This window comes from Triticum aestivum, chromosome 5D (assembly GCF_018294505.1).
Source record: "Triticum aestivum cultivar Chinese Spring chromosome 5D, IWGSC CS RefSeq v2.1, whole genome shotgun sequence".
Taxonomy (NCBI): Eukaryota; Viridiplantae; Streptophyta; class Magnoliopsida; order Poales; family Poaceae; genus Triticum; species Triticum aestivum.
Window position 1 is genome coordinate 552,530,620 of NC_057808.1, and position 11,912 is coordinate 552,542,531.

General features: G+C 47.0%; 1 pseudogene; it reads right to left on the minus strand.

Moving 5' to 3' along the window:
• Positions 1-11,600: 11,600 nt before the first annotated feature.
• The window catches only part of LOC123126164 (phosphatidylinositol glycan anchor biosynthesis class U protein-like), a 5,302-nt pseudogene continuing 4,990 nt past the window's right edge, over positions 11,601-11,912 (minus strand).

Here is an 11,912-nt window from a genome sequence, read left to right on the forward strand (position 1 = left end):
GCCCCCACTTGGCTTGGGGGGGGGGGGAAGCCACCCCTTGGCCGCCGCCCCCCTTGGAGATCTGATCTCCCAGGGCCGGCGCCCCCCCAGGAGGCCTATATATAGTGGGTGGGAGGGAGGGCAGCAGTACCACAGCCCCTGGCGCCTCCCTCTCCCCCTGCAACACCTCTCCCTCCCGCTTGTGCTTGGCGAAGCCCTGCCGGGATCCCGCTACTTCCACCACCACGCCGTCGTGCTGCTGGATCTCCATCAACCTCTCCTCCCCCCTTGCTGGATCAAGAAGGAGGAGACGTCGCTGTTCCGTACGTGTGTTGAACGCGGAGTTGCCGTCCGTTCGGCACTCGGTCATCGGTGATTTGGATCACAGCGAGTACGACTCCATCAACCCCGTTCACTTGAACGCTTCCGCTCGTGATCTACAAGGGTATGTAGATGCACTCCTTTCCCCTCGTTGCTAGTATACTCCATAGATGGATCTTGTTGATGCGTAGGAAATTTTAAAATTCTGCTACGATCCCCAACAGTGGCATCATGAGCCAGGCCTATGCGTAGTTACTATGCACGAGTAGAACACAAAGCAGTTGTGGGCGTAGATGTTGTCAATTTTTCTTGCCACTACTAGTCTTATCTTGTTTCGGCGGTATTGTGGGATGAAGCGGCCCGGACCGACCTTACACGTACGCTTACGTGAGACAGGTTCCACCGACTGACATGCACTAGTTGCATAAGGTGGCTAGCGGGTGTCTGTCTCTCCCACTTTAGTCGGAACGGATTCGATGAAAAGGGTCCTTATGAAGGGTAAATAGAAATTGGCATATCACGTTGTAGTTTTACGTAGGTAAGAAACGTTCTTGCTAGAAACCTATAGAAGCCACGTAAAAACTTGCAACAACAATTAGAGGACGTCTAACTTGTTTTTGCAGCAAGTGCCTTGTGATGTGATATGGGCAGAAGATGTGATGTATGAGATTGATCATATTCTTGTAATAGGAATCACGACTTGCATGTCGATGAGTATGACAACCGGCATAAGCCATAGGAGTTGTCTTTATTTTTTGTATGACCTGCGTGTCATTGAATAACGCCATGTAAATTACTTTACTTTATTGCTAAACGCGTTAGCCATAGAAGTAGAAGTAATCGTTGGCGTGACAACTTCATGAAGACACAATGATGGTGATCATGATGATGGAGATCATGGTGTCATGCCGGTGACGAAGATGATCATGGCGCCCCGAAGATGGAGATCAAAGGAGCAAAATGATAATGGCCATATCATGTCACTATTTGATTGCATGTGATGTTTATCATGTTTTGCATCTTATTTGCTTAGAACGACGGTAGTAAGTAAGATGATCCCTTATAATAATTTCAAGAAAGTGTTCCCCCTAACTGTGCACCGTTGCGAAGGTTCGTTGTTTCGAAGCACCACGTGATGATCGGGTGTGATAGATTCTAACGTTCGCATACAGCGGGTGTTGACGAGCCTAGCATGTACAGACATGGCCTCGGAACACACGCAATACACTTAGGTTGACTTGACGAGCCTAGCATGTACAGACATGGCCTCGGAACACGGAAGACCGAAAGGTCGAGCATGAGTCGTATAGAAGATACGATCAACATGGAGATGTTCACCGATCTTGACTAGTCCGTCTCACGTGATGATCGGACACGGCCTAGTTAACTCGGATCATGTTTCACTTAGATGACTAGAGGGATGTCTATCTGAGTGGGAGTTCATCAAATAATTTGATTAGATGAACTTAATTATCATGAACTTAGTCTAAAATCTTTACAATATGTCTTGTAGATCAGATGGCCCACGTTGCCCTCAACTTCAACGCGTTCCTAGAGAAAACCAAGCTGAAAGATGATGGCAGCAACTATACGGACTGGGTCCGGAACCTGAGGATCATCCTCATAGCTGCCAAGAATGATTATGTCCTAGAAGCACCGCTAGGTGATGCACCCATCCCAGAGAACCAAGACGTTATGAACGCTTGGCAATCACGTGCTGATGATTACTCCCTCGTTCAGTGCGGCATGCTTTACAGCTTAGAACCGGGGCACCAAAAGCGTTTTGAGAAACATGGAGCATATGAGATGTTCGAAGAGCTGAAAATGGTTTTCCAAGCTCATGCCCGAGTCGAGAGATATGAAGTCTCCGACAAGTTCTTCAGTTGTAAAATGGAGGAAAATAGTTCTGTCAGTGAGCACATACTCAGAATGTCTGGGTTACACAACCGCTTGTCTCTGCTGGGAGTTAATCTCCCGGATGACGCGGTCATTGACAGAATCCTTCAGTCGTTTCCACCAAGCTACAAGAGCTTTGTGATGAACTTCAATATGCAGGGGATGGAAAAGACCATCCCTGAGGTATATTCAATGCTGAAATCAGCGGAGGTGGAGATCAGAAAAGAACATCAAGTGTTGATGGTGAATAAAACCACTAAGTTCAAGAAAGGCAAGGGTAAGAAGAACTTCAAGAAGGACGGAAAGGGAGTTGCCGCGCCCGGTAAGCCAGTTGCCGGGAAGAAGTCAAAGAATGGACCCAAGCCTGAGACTGAGTGCTTTTATTGCAAGGGAAGTGGTCACTGGAAGCGGAACTGCCCCAAATACTTAGCGGACAAGAAGGCGGGCAACACCAAAGGTATATGTGATATACATGTAATTGATGTGTACCTTACCAGTACTCGTAGTAGCTCCTGGGTATTTGATACCGGTGCGGTTGCTCATATTTGTAACTCAGAACAGGAGCTGCGGAATAAGCGGAGACTGGCGAAGGACGAGGTGACGATGCGCGTCGGGAATGGTTCCAAGGTCGATGTGATCGCCGTCGGCACGCTACCTCTGCATTTACCTACGGGATTAGTTTTAAACCTCAATAATTGTTATTTAGTGCCAGCTTTGAGCATGAACATTGTATCTGGATCTCGTTTAATTCGAGATGGCTACTCATTTAAATCCGAGAATAATGGTTGTTCTATTTATATGAGAGATATGTTTTATGGTCATGCCCCGCTGGTCAATGGTTTATTCTTGATGAATCTCGAACGTGATGTTACACATATTCATAGTGTGAATACCAAAAGATGTAAAGTTGATAACGATAGTCCCACATACTTCTGGCACTGCCGCCTTGGTCACATTGGTGTCAAACGCATGAAGAAGCTCCATGCAGATGGACTTTTGGAGTCTCTTGATTACGAATCATTTGACACGTGCGAACCATGCCTCATGGGTAAGATGACCAAGACTCCGTTCTCCGGAACAATGGAGCGAGCAACCAACTTATTGGAAATCATACATACCGATGTGTGCGGTCCAATGAGTGTTGAGGCTCGCGGAGGATATCGTTATGTTCTCACTCTCACTGATGATTTAAGTAGATATGGGTATGTCTACCTAATGAAACACAAGTTTGAAACCTTTGAAAAGTTCAAGGAATTTCAGAGTGAGGTTGAGAATCAACGTGACAGGAAAATAAAGTTCTTACGATCAGATCGTGGTGGAGAATATTTAAGTCACGAATTTGGTACGCACTTAAGGAAATGTGGAATTGTTTCACAACTCACGCCGCCTAGAACACCTCAGCGAAACGGTGTGTCCGAACGTCGTAATCACACTCTATTGGATATGGTGCAATCTATGATGTCTCTTACCGATCTACGGCTCTCATTTTGGGGCTATGCTTTAGAGACTGCCGCATTCACTTTAAATAGGGCTCCGTCGAAATCCGTTGAGACGACACCGTATGAATTATGGTTTGGAAAGAAACCTAAGCTGTCGTTTCTAAAAGTTTGGGGATGCGATGCTTATGTCAAGAAACTTCAACCTGAAAAGCTCGAACCCAAGTCGGAAAAATGCGTCTTCATAGGATACCCCAAGGAAACCATTGGGTATACCTTCTACCTCAGATCCGAAGGCAAGATCTTTGTTGCCAAGAACGGGTCCTTTCTGGAGAAAGAGTTTCTCTCGAAAGAATTAAGTGGGAGGAAAGTGGAACTTGATGAGGTGATAGTCACCCCTTCCGAACCGGAAAGTAGCGCAGTGCGGGAAGATGTTCCTGTGGTGCCTGCACCGACTAGGGAGGAAGTTGATGATGATGATCATGAAGCTTCGGATCAAGTTACTGTTGAACTTCGTAGGTCCACAAGGACACGTCCCGCACCAGAGTGGTACGGCAATCCTGTCCTGGAAATCATGTTGTTAGACAACGGTGAACCTTCGAACTATGAAGAAGCGATGGCGGGACCGGATTCCAACAAATGGCTTGAAGCCATGCAATCCGAGATAGGATCCATGTATGAAAACGAAGTATGGACTTTGACTGACTTGCCCGATGATCGGCGAGCCATAGAAAATAAATGGATCTTTAAGAAGAAGACAGACGCGGATGGTAATGTGACCATCTATAAAGCTCGACTTGTCGCTAAGGGTTATCGACAAGTTCAAGGGGTGGACTACGATGAGACTTTCTCACCCGTAGCGAAGCTGAAGTCCGTCCGAATCATGTTAGCAATTGCCGTATTCTATGATTATGAGATATGGCAAATGGACGTCAAAACGGCATTCCTTAACGGCTTTCTTAAGGAAGAATTGTATATGATGCAGCCGGAAGGTTTTGTCGATCCTAAGAATGCTAACAAGGTATGCAAGCTCCAGCGCTCCATCTATGGGCTGGTGCAAGCATCTCGGAGTTGGAACATTCGTTTTGATGAGATGATCAAAGCGTTTGGGTTTACACAGACTTATGGAGAAGCCTGTGTTTACAAGAAAGTGAGTGGGAGCTCTGTAGCATTTCTCATATTATATGTGGATGACATACTATTGATGGGAAATGATATAGAATTCTTGGAAAGTATAAAGGCCTACTTGAATAAGTGTTTTTCAATGAAGGACCTTGGAGAAGCTGCTTATATATTAGGCATCAAGATCTATAGAGATAGATCAAGACGCCTCATTGGTCTTTCACAGAGTACGTACCTTGACAAGATATTGAAGAAGTTCAATATGGATCAGTCCAAGAAGGGGTTCTTGCCTGTATTGCAAGGTGTGCAATTGAGCACGGCTCAATGCCCGACCACGGCAGAAGATAGAGAAAAGATGAGTGTCATCCCCTATGCCTCGGCCATAGGGTCTATTATGTATGCCATGCTGTGTACCAGACCTGATGTAAACCTTGCCGTAAGTTTGCTAGGTAAGTACCAAAGTAATCCCGGCATGGAACACTGGACAGCGGTCAAGAATATCCTGAAGTACCTGAAAAGGACTAAGGATATGTTTCTCGTATATGGAGGTGATGAAGAGCTCGTCGTAAAGGGTTACGTCGATGCTAGCTTCAACACAGATCTGGATGACTCGAAGTCACAAACCGGATACGTGTATATTTTGAATGGAGGGGCAGTAAGCTAGTGCAGTTGCAAGCAAAGCGTCGTGGCGGGATCTACATGTGAAGCGGAGTACATGGCGGCCTCAGAGGCAGCACAAGAAGCAGTTAAAGGAGTTCATTACCGACCTAGGGGTGATTCCCAATGCGTCGGGCCCGATGACTCTCTTCTGTGACAACACTGGAGCTATTGCCCTTGCCAAGGAGCCCAGGTTTCACAGGAAGACCAGGCATATCAAGCGTCGCTTCAACTCCATTCGTGAAAGTGTTCAGAATGGAGACATAGATATTTGTAAAATACATATGGACCTGAATGTAGCAGATCCGTTGACTAAACCTCTCCCTAGAGCAAAACATGATCAACACCAGAACTCTATGGGTGTTCGATTCATCACAATGTAACTAGATTATTGACTCTAGTGCAAGTGGGAGACTGTTGGAAATATGCCCTAGAGGCAATAATAAATGGTTATTATTATATTTCCTTGTTCATGATAATTGTCTATTGTTCATGCTATAATTGTGTTATCCGGAAATCGTAATACATGTGTGAATACATAGACCACAACGTGTCCCTAGTAAGCCTCTAGTTAACTAGCTCGTTGATCAATAGATAGTCATGGTTTCCTGACTATAGACATTGGATGTCATTGATAACGGGATCACATCATTAGGAGAATGATGTGATGGACAAGACCCAATCCTAAGCATAGCACAAAAGATCGTGTAGTTTGTTTGATAGAGCTTTTCCAATGTCAAGTATCATTTCCTTAGACCATGAGATCGTGCAACTCCCGGATGCCGCAGGAGTGCTTTGGGTGTACCAAACGTCACAACGTAACTGGGTGACTATAAAGGTGCACTACGGGTATCTCCGAAAGTGTCTGTTGGGTTGGCACGGATCGAGACTGGGATTTGTCACTCCGTATGACGGAGAGGTATCTCTGGGCCCACTCAGTAATGCATCATCATAATGAGCTCAATGTGACTAAAGAGTTAGCCACGGGATCATGCATTACGGTACGAGTAAAGTGACTTGCCGGTAACGAGATTGAACAAGGTATTGGGATACCGACGATCGAATCTCGGGCAAGTAACGTACCGATTGACAGAGGGAATTGTATACGGGATTGATTGAATCCTCGACATCGTGGTTCATCCGATGAGATCATCGTGGAACATGTAGGAGCCAACATGGGTATCCAGATCCCGTTGTTGGTTATTGACCCGAGAGGCGTCTCGGTCATGTCTGCATGTCTCCCGAACCCGTAGGGTCTACACACTTAAGGTTCGGTGACGCTAGGGTTGTAGAGATATTAGTATGCGGAAACCCGAAAGTTGTTCGGAGTCCCGGATGAGATCGCGGACGTCACGAGGAGTTCTGGAATGGTCCGGAGGTGAAGAATTATATATGGGAAGTCCAGTTTCGGCCACCGGGAAAGTTTCGGGGGTTATCGGTATTGTACCGGGACCACCGGTAGGGTCCCGGGGGTCCACCGGATGGGGCCACCTATCCCGGAGGGCCCCATGGGCTGAAGCGGGAGGGGAACCAGCCCCAGGTGGGCTGGTGCGCCCCCCCTTGGGCCTCCCCCTGCGCATAGGGTTGGAAACCCTAGGGGTGGGGGCGCCCCCCACTTGGCTTGGGGGGGAAGCGACCCCTTGGCCGCCGCCCCCCTTGGAGATCTGATCTCCCAGGGCCGGCGCCCCCCCCCAGGAGGCCTATATATAGTGGGGGGGAGGGAGGGCAGCAGTACCACAGCCCCTGGCGCCTCCCTCTCCCCCTGCAACACCTCTCCCTCCCGCTTGTGCTTGGCGAAGCCCTGCCGGGATCCCGCTACTTCCACCACCACGCCGTCATGCTGCTGGATCTCCATCAACCTCTCCTTCCCCCTTGCTAGATCAAGAAGGAGGAGACGTCGCTGTTCCGTACGTGTGTTGAACGCGGAGGTGCCGTCCGTTCGGCACTCGGTCATCGGTGATTTGGATCACGGCGAGTACGACTCCATCAACCCCGTTCACTTGAACGCTTCCGCTCGCGATCTACAAGGGTATGTAGATGCACTCCTTTCCCCTCGTTGCTAGTATACTCCATAGATGGATCTTGGTGATGCGTAGGAAATTTTAAAATTCTACTACGATCCCCAACAGAGGCCCATGCCTTAGCAAAGGCAGTCACTTCCCTTAGTCCTAGGCGCCACGTGTGGCTTACTTGTTTGTCCGATATCATCTGTATCCCAATGTGTTTGAACGTTTAATAAAGGATGCAGGTAGCTAAAAAAATACTCCATGTATGTACAAAAAGCAGAAACATTCCCCAGAACGCGGACCCTTGTATTTTTATCATATAACTAACTAGGGGTTATCCTTTACAACAGTTTTGGTTGGTGACATGTGATGCAACACATTGTCATTAACCAAGAGTTTTGGTGTACTCCCTGCGTTACTTTTTAGTTTGCATATAAGATTTGGTCAAAGTCAAAATTTGTAAAGTTTGAACAACTTTGCTGGAAAAAATATCAACATCTGCAGTACCAAAGCTATATGGTATGAAAATTCATTTCATGATGCATCTAACAATATTGATTCCATATTGTGAATGTTGATATTTTTTTCTATAAACTTAGTCAAAGTTGATAAAGTTTGACTTTGACTAAATCTTATATGCAGACTAAAAAGAAACGGATGGAGTGTTTTTGAACACAGTACAGACCCAAGCGCTCATATACACGCGCAAAGACTGAGCCGACATATGATCTTGAAATTTACAAAGTCACCGTAGGCACCGCGTCGTTGACGGGACGGGAACGTCTCCTCGCACTGAATGTGCATTGCCGAAAATGATGAAATAAATTCATGAATAAATGCGAGCACCGGGAATTAAATTCTGGTGGGCTGAGGATACCACAAGTTGGTTCGCACCACGGATAATGATGAGAGGTTGATGAACATGTTTTTTTGGCAAGATATAAATTTCAAACTAGAATATCTTGTGATCTGATCGTTTAAATCATGAACCGTTATGTTCCCTGCGCCGATATCTTCCAAATAAGGTACCATGTTAATAGATTTCGATGACTTTCTTTTTCCCGAATCAACTTGTATTTCGGACGGTAGTAAACATGTTCTTCCTGTGCAGCCGTGCAACCTGACTCCTCTGTGCAATGTACTAATGTACTCCCTCCGTTTTTAAATATTTGTCTTTTTAGAGATTTCAAATGGTCTACCACATATAGATGTATATAGACATATTTTAGAGTGTAGATTTACTCATTTTGCTCTGTATATAGTCACTTGTTGAAATCTCTAGAAAGACAAATATTTAGGTATGGAGGGAGTAATTTTGTACTCCCAATGTGGAGTGTAATATTTGTACTCTCCTGTATAAACTTGAGATTGTAAACAAAAACTATGTATAAACTCGTACTCCATCGGTAGTACATTTGTACTCCAAGAGAAAAGGAGAAACCGAAAGAAAAAACGAGAAAAACAGTAAATGAATAAAAGATAAACAAAACATAACACCCCAAAAGCTGCCACGTGTTGAGCCAGTAGCATCCCACGCTCGCGCTTGTGCGTGCCCCCTGCGGGATTACAATTGGACTTTCTCAAAATTCGGACAAATTTCATCTAAAAATTCAAACTTATTTGGTTAATTCGTCAGAATTTTCAAAAATTTGGCCATTTTTAAGGCCTTTGATTTATCTTTCTTTTTTGAACGAAACCCAAAATCTTCCACGAGATTGATGCACACCGCGATCTCCAAGTCGATACAACGGTGAGAAAAATATATAAGATGGTGAAAGAAATTTCCTGTTAAATCTGTTGATGCTTGGCATGGCAAAAGTAGGCGGATTGCCAAAGTTGAAAAGCCATCACACAGACTTTTCTTTTTATGCTCACGTTCTATTAGCGGCAACCTCTGAATTCGTGAAACTAAAACGAAGCACACATGCATGTATAGAGTTATGAAATTACATCCAGAAGGCTTGAGCGTCAAAATTTTCATTGTAGCTTGACATGTAATAAGAGCGAGCGTGCCGGCGAGCCTTGGCCACGGGTTCGCCGTCATCGTCACGCTCGACACAAAAGAAGGTCAGCCGGAGAAGACAGCTATCGCTGTTGCCCAAGCACTTCTTTTCGTCTCCCCCCTTGGGTGCTCTCAGGCGCTCCATGAGACAGTACTCACTCCGACCTTCGTGGGATGCCATGGGCACGAGCTTGGCATCGAGGTGGCTCCATCCAGCTGCGGTCTCCTCGTCTAGACAGAACAGCTTCTCCCTGCCGACCTTCCAATCCGAGGGGGCGGAAGCGACATTGCCGATGCAGAGGTATCCGTCGACGTCCGTGCGTCTCCAATGGCCGTAACGGCGGTCGTTGACGGCGTGGAGCCCAAGCCACGCGTCTAGGTCACTGTCGTAGTGGGCATGGCCGACGACCTGCAGCTGCCAGTCGCCGCGCTCTGTCCACTCGTGCCTCGTCGTGCTGAAAGAGAAGGTCGTGTTCGCATTGCGATCGGAAACCAAGATTTCGTAGTCATGGGGCGCCGCTCCTGGCGGCGCGTGCACTGCATGCGCCGTGATGTTCTCGGCGTGGAAGGGGAGCATCAGAAGATTCTCGTTCCAGCTCCAACTCCACCGCGATGACGAAGGGGACAATGGCCGCCAATCCCAGAACTTGTCGCCGGCACCGTCATCGCCGTCGTTGGTCAAGCAGTGCAAGCCCGAGGCACAGCCGCCTACGTACTTGTAATACCTCTCCGATCCATTGGACTCGAACATGTACAGCCTGTTCCCGACGGTAATGGCTGCCTCGTAGCCACCGGCGAGGAGGAGGGTTTTGGGGAGCTGAGGCGAGACGACCTGCACCGCCGTCTTGGTGTCGTAGATGAGGACGCCGCCGAACTCGTCGTCTTTCCCCCACGGGTCTATGGTGGGGTTGGTGCATACGGCGACGATCCTGCTGCCGACGGCGGCGAACTGGGCGCGGTCGCCGACGGTCGGAAGCCCCACGCGGAGGACCGGAGGCTCCGGGAGGCGCCGCGTGCGGCCGTCCAGATCGTCGTCGTTGGCGAGGTCCAGCTTGTGGATGCCGTAGCCGTCCTTGTGGTCGTCCAGCACCAGGTATAGATGCCGCTTCGTCGTGGCCATCGCCGCCGCCGGCCGATGTTGTCGGTTGGCCTCGGCGTGTGAATCGCCATCGGAGTTGGAGGCGTATCCTCGTGAAGAACCGATCAGGTTTTTGCCGCCAAGAACTGCTGCCGGGTGGCTCGCATGGCGGTGGGCTGGCCGGAGACCAGAGAGGAGAGGGTGCGACCGACTGAGGAGCGATCGCCACGCCAACATTGCGCCGGCGGCCAGAGCCTAGGGTTTCGGAAGACGACCCACCTACGCTACGATGAAGGATACGCATTATTTGTACGCCCGATAGTACAGCTCGACCATTGATCTCGATCTGCGGCCGCCGCGCAACTCGGCCGGCAGGATCATAGGATGTAAACCTTGCGTGCATGGGCACTCGTTCGTGTTGGATTTCTCATCTCTCACCCCAATATTCATGTACCGCCACTTGACAAGTACTCCCTCTGAAAATTAATATAGGACATTTTAGATGAGAGAGTACTTCCTCGTTCTGAATTATAAAATGTTCTACTCCCTCCAATCCATTATTAATTGACACTGGCCTAGTACAATTTTGTACTAGATCAGTGGCGATTAATATGGATATAAAAGAGTAATTTTTTGCTGAATCGTGGCGTGTTTTAGTCTTTGTTCACTCATTTCAATTTGTATGTAGTTGACACAGTGCAACCCGTCAAAAAAAATGCTAGGTGCAGTTCAGAAAAAGGCACATATTATACATTTTCCCACACGGAATCGATTTCATACAGATCAGACAAGGCAGTAAATTCAGTAACGACAAACTATAGTTAGTTTCCATGGAGAAACCTAGCTAGATTCTTTCTCTAATCTTGGTTAAGCAATCTGTACAAGTGTGGGAGGTACTCCCTCCTTCCCATAATGCATTTTTGTAGTGATGCTCTTATATTATGGGACGGAGGGAGTACAATACAACATGATGATGATATGAAACATATACTATCCACTACGTCTACCCAAAATCACACAACCATCGACTGGTTGCATCATATATAGGGAACGAGCAAGAAAAGAATCTTCTGACATGCTCAACTTCTGAGGATTCAATCATGTTAAGCTTTTATAAGTAGCCTTAGTTTCCTATGATGCTTTATCATTGAACTTACAGTCTCTACGACCAATACAGTCTGCAAAAAAAAAAAAAAACATTAAATTATATTCCCTCCGTTTGAGCGTCAACTAATTACAGATGGAGGAAGTAGTATGATAAAGATGTCAAAAGGTCAAGTAAGAGAAACTGTACATGCTACAATCAGTCAGCATTCTAAGCAAGTTAATAAACACGACTGTTTTAGCTGAGATGTTTGCTACCTCAAGGAACAATCAGCCAGCATTCTAAGGAACATTCAATATTGTGCTCACAG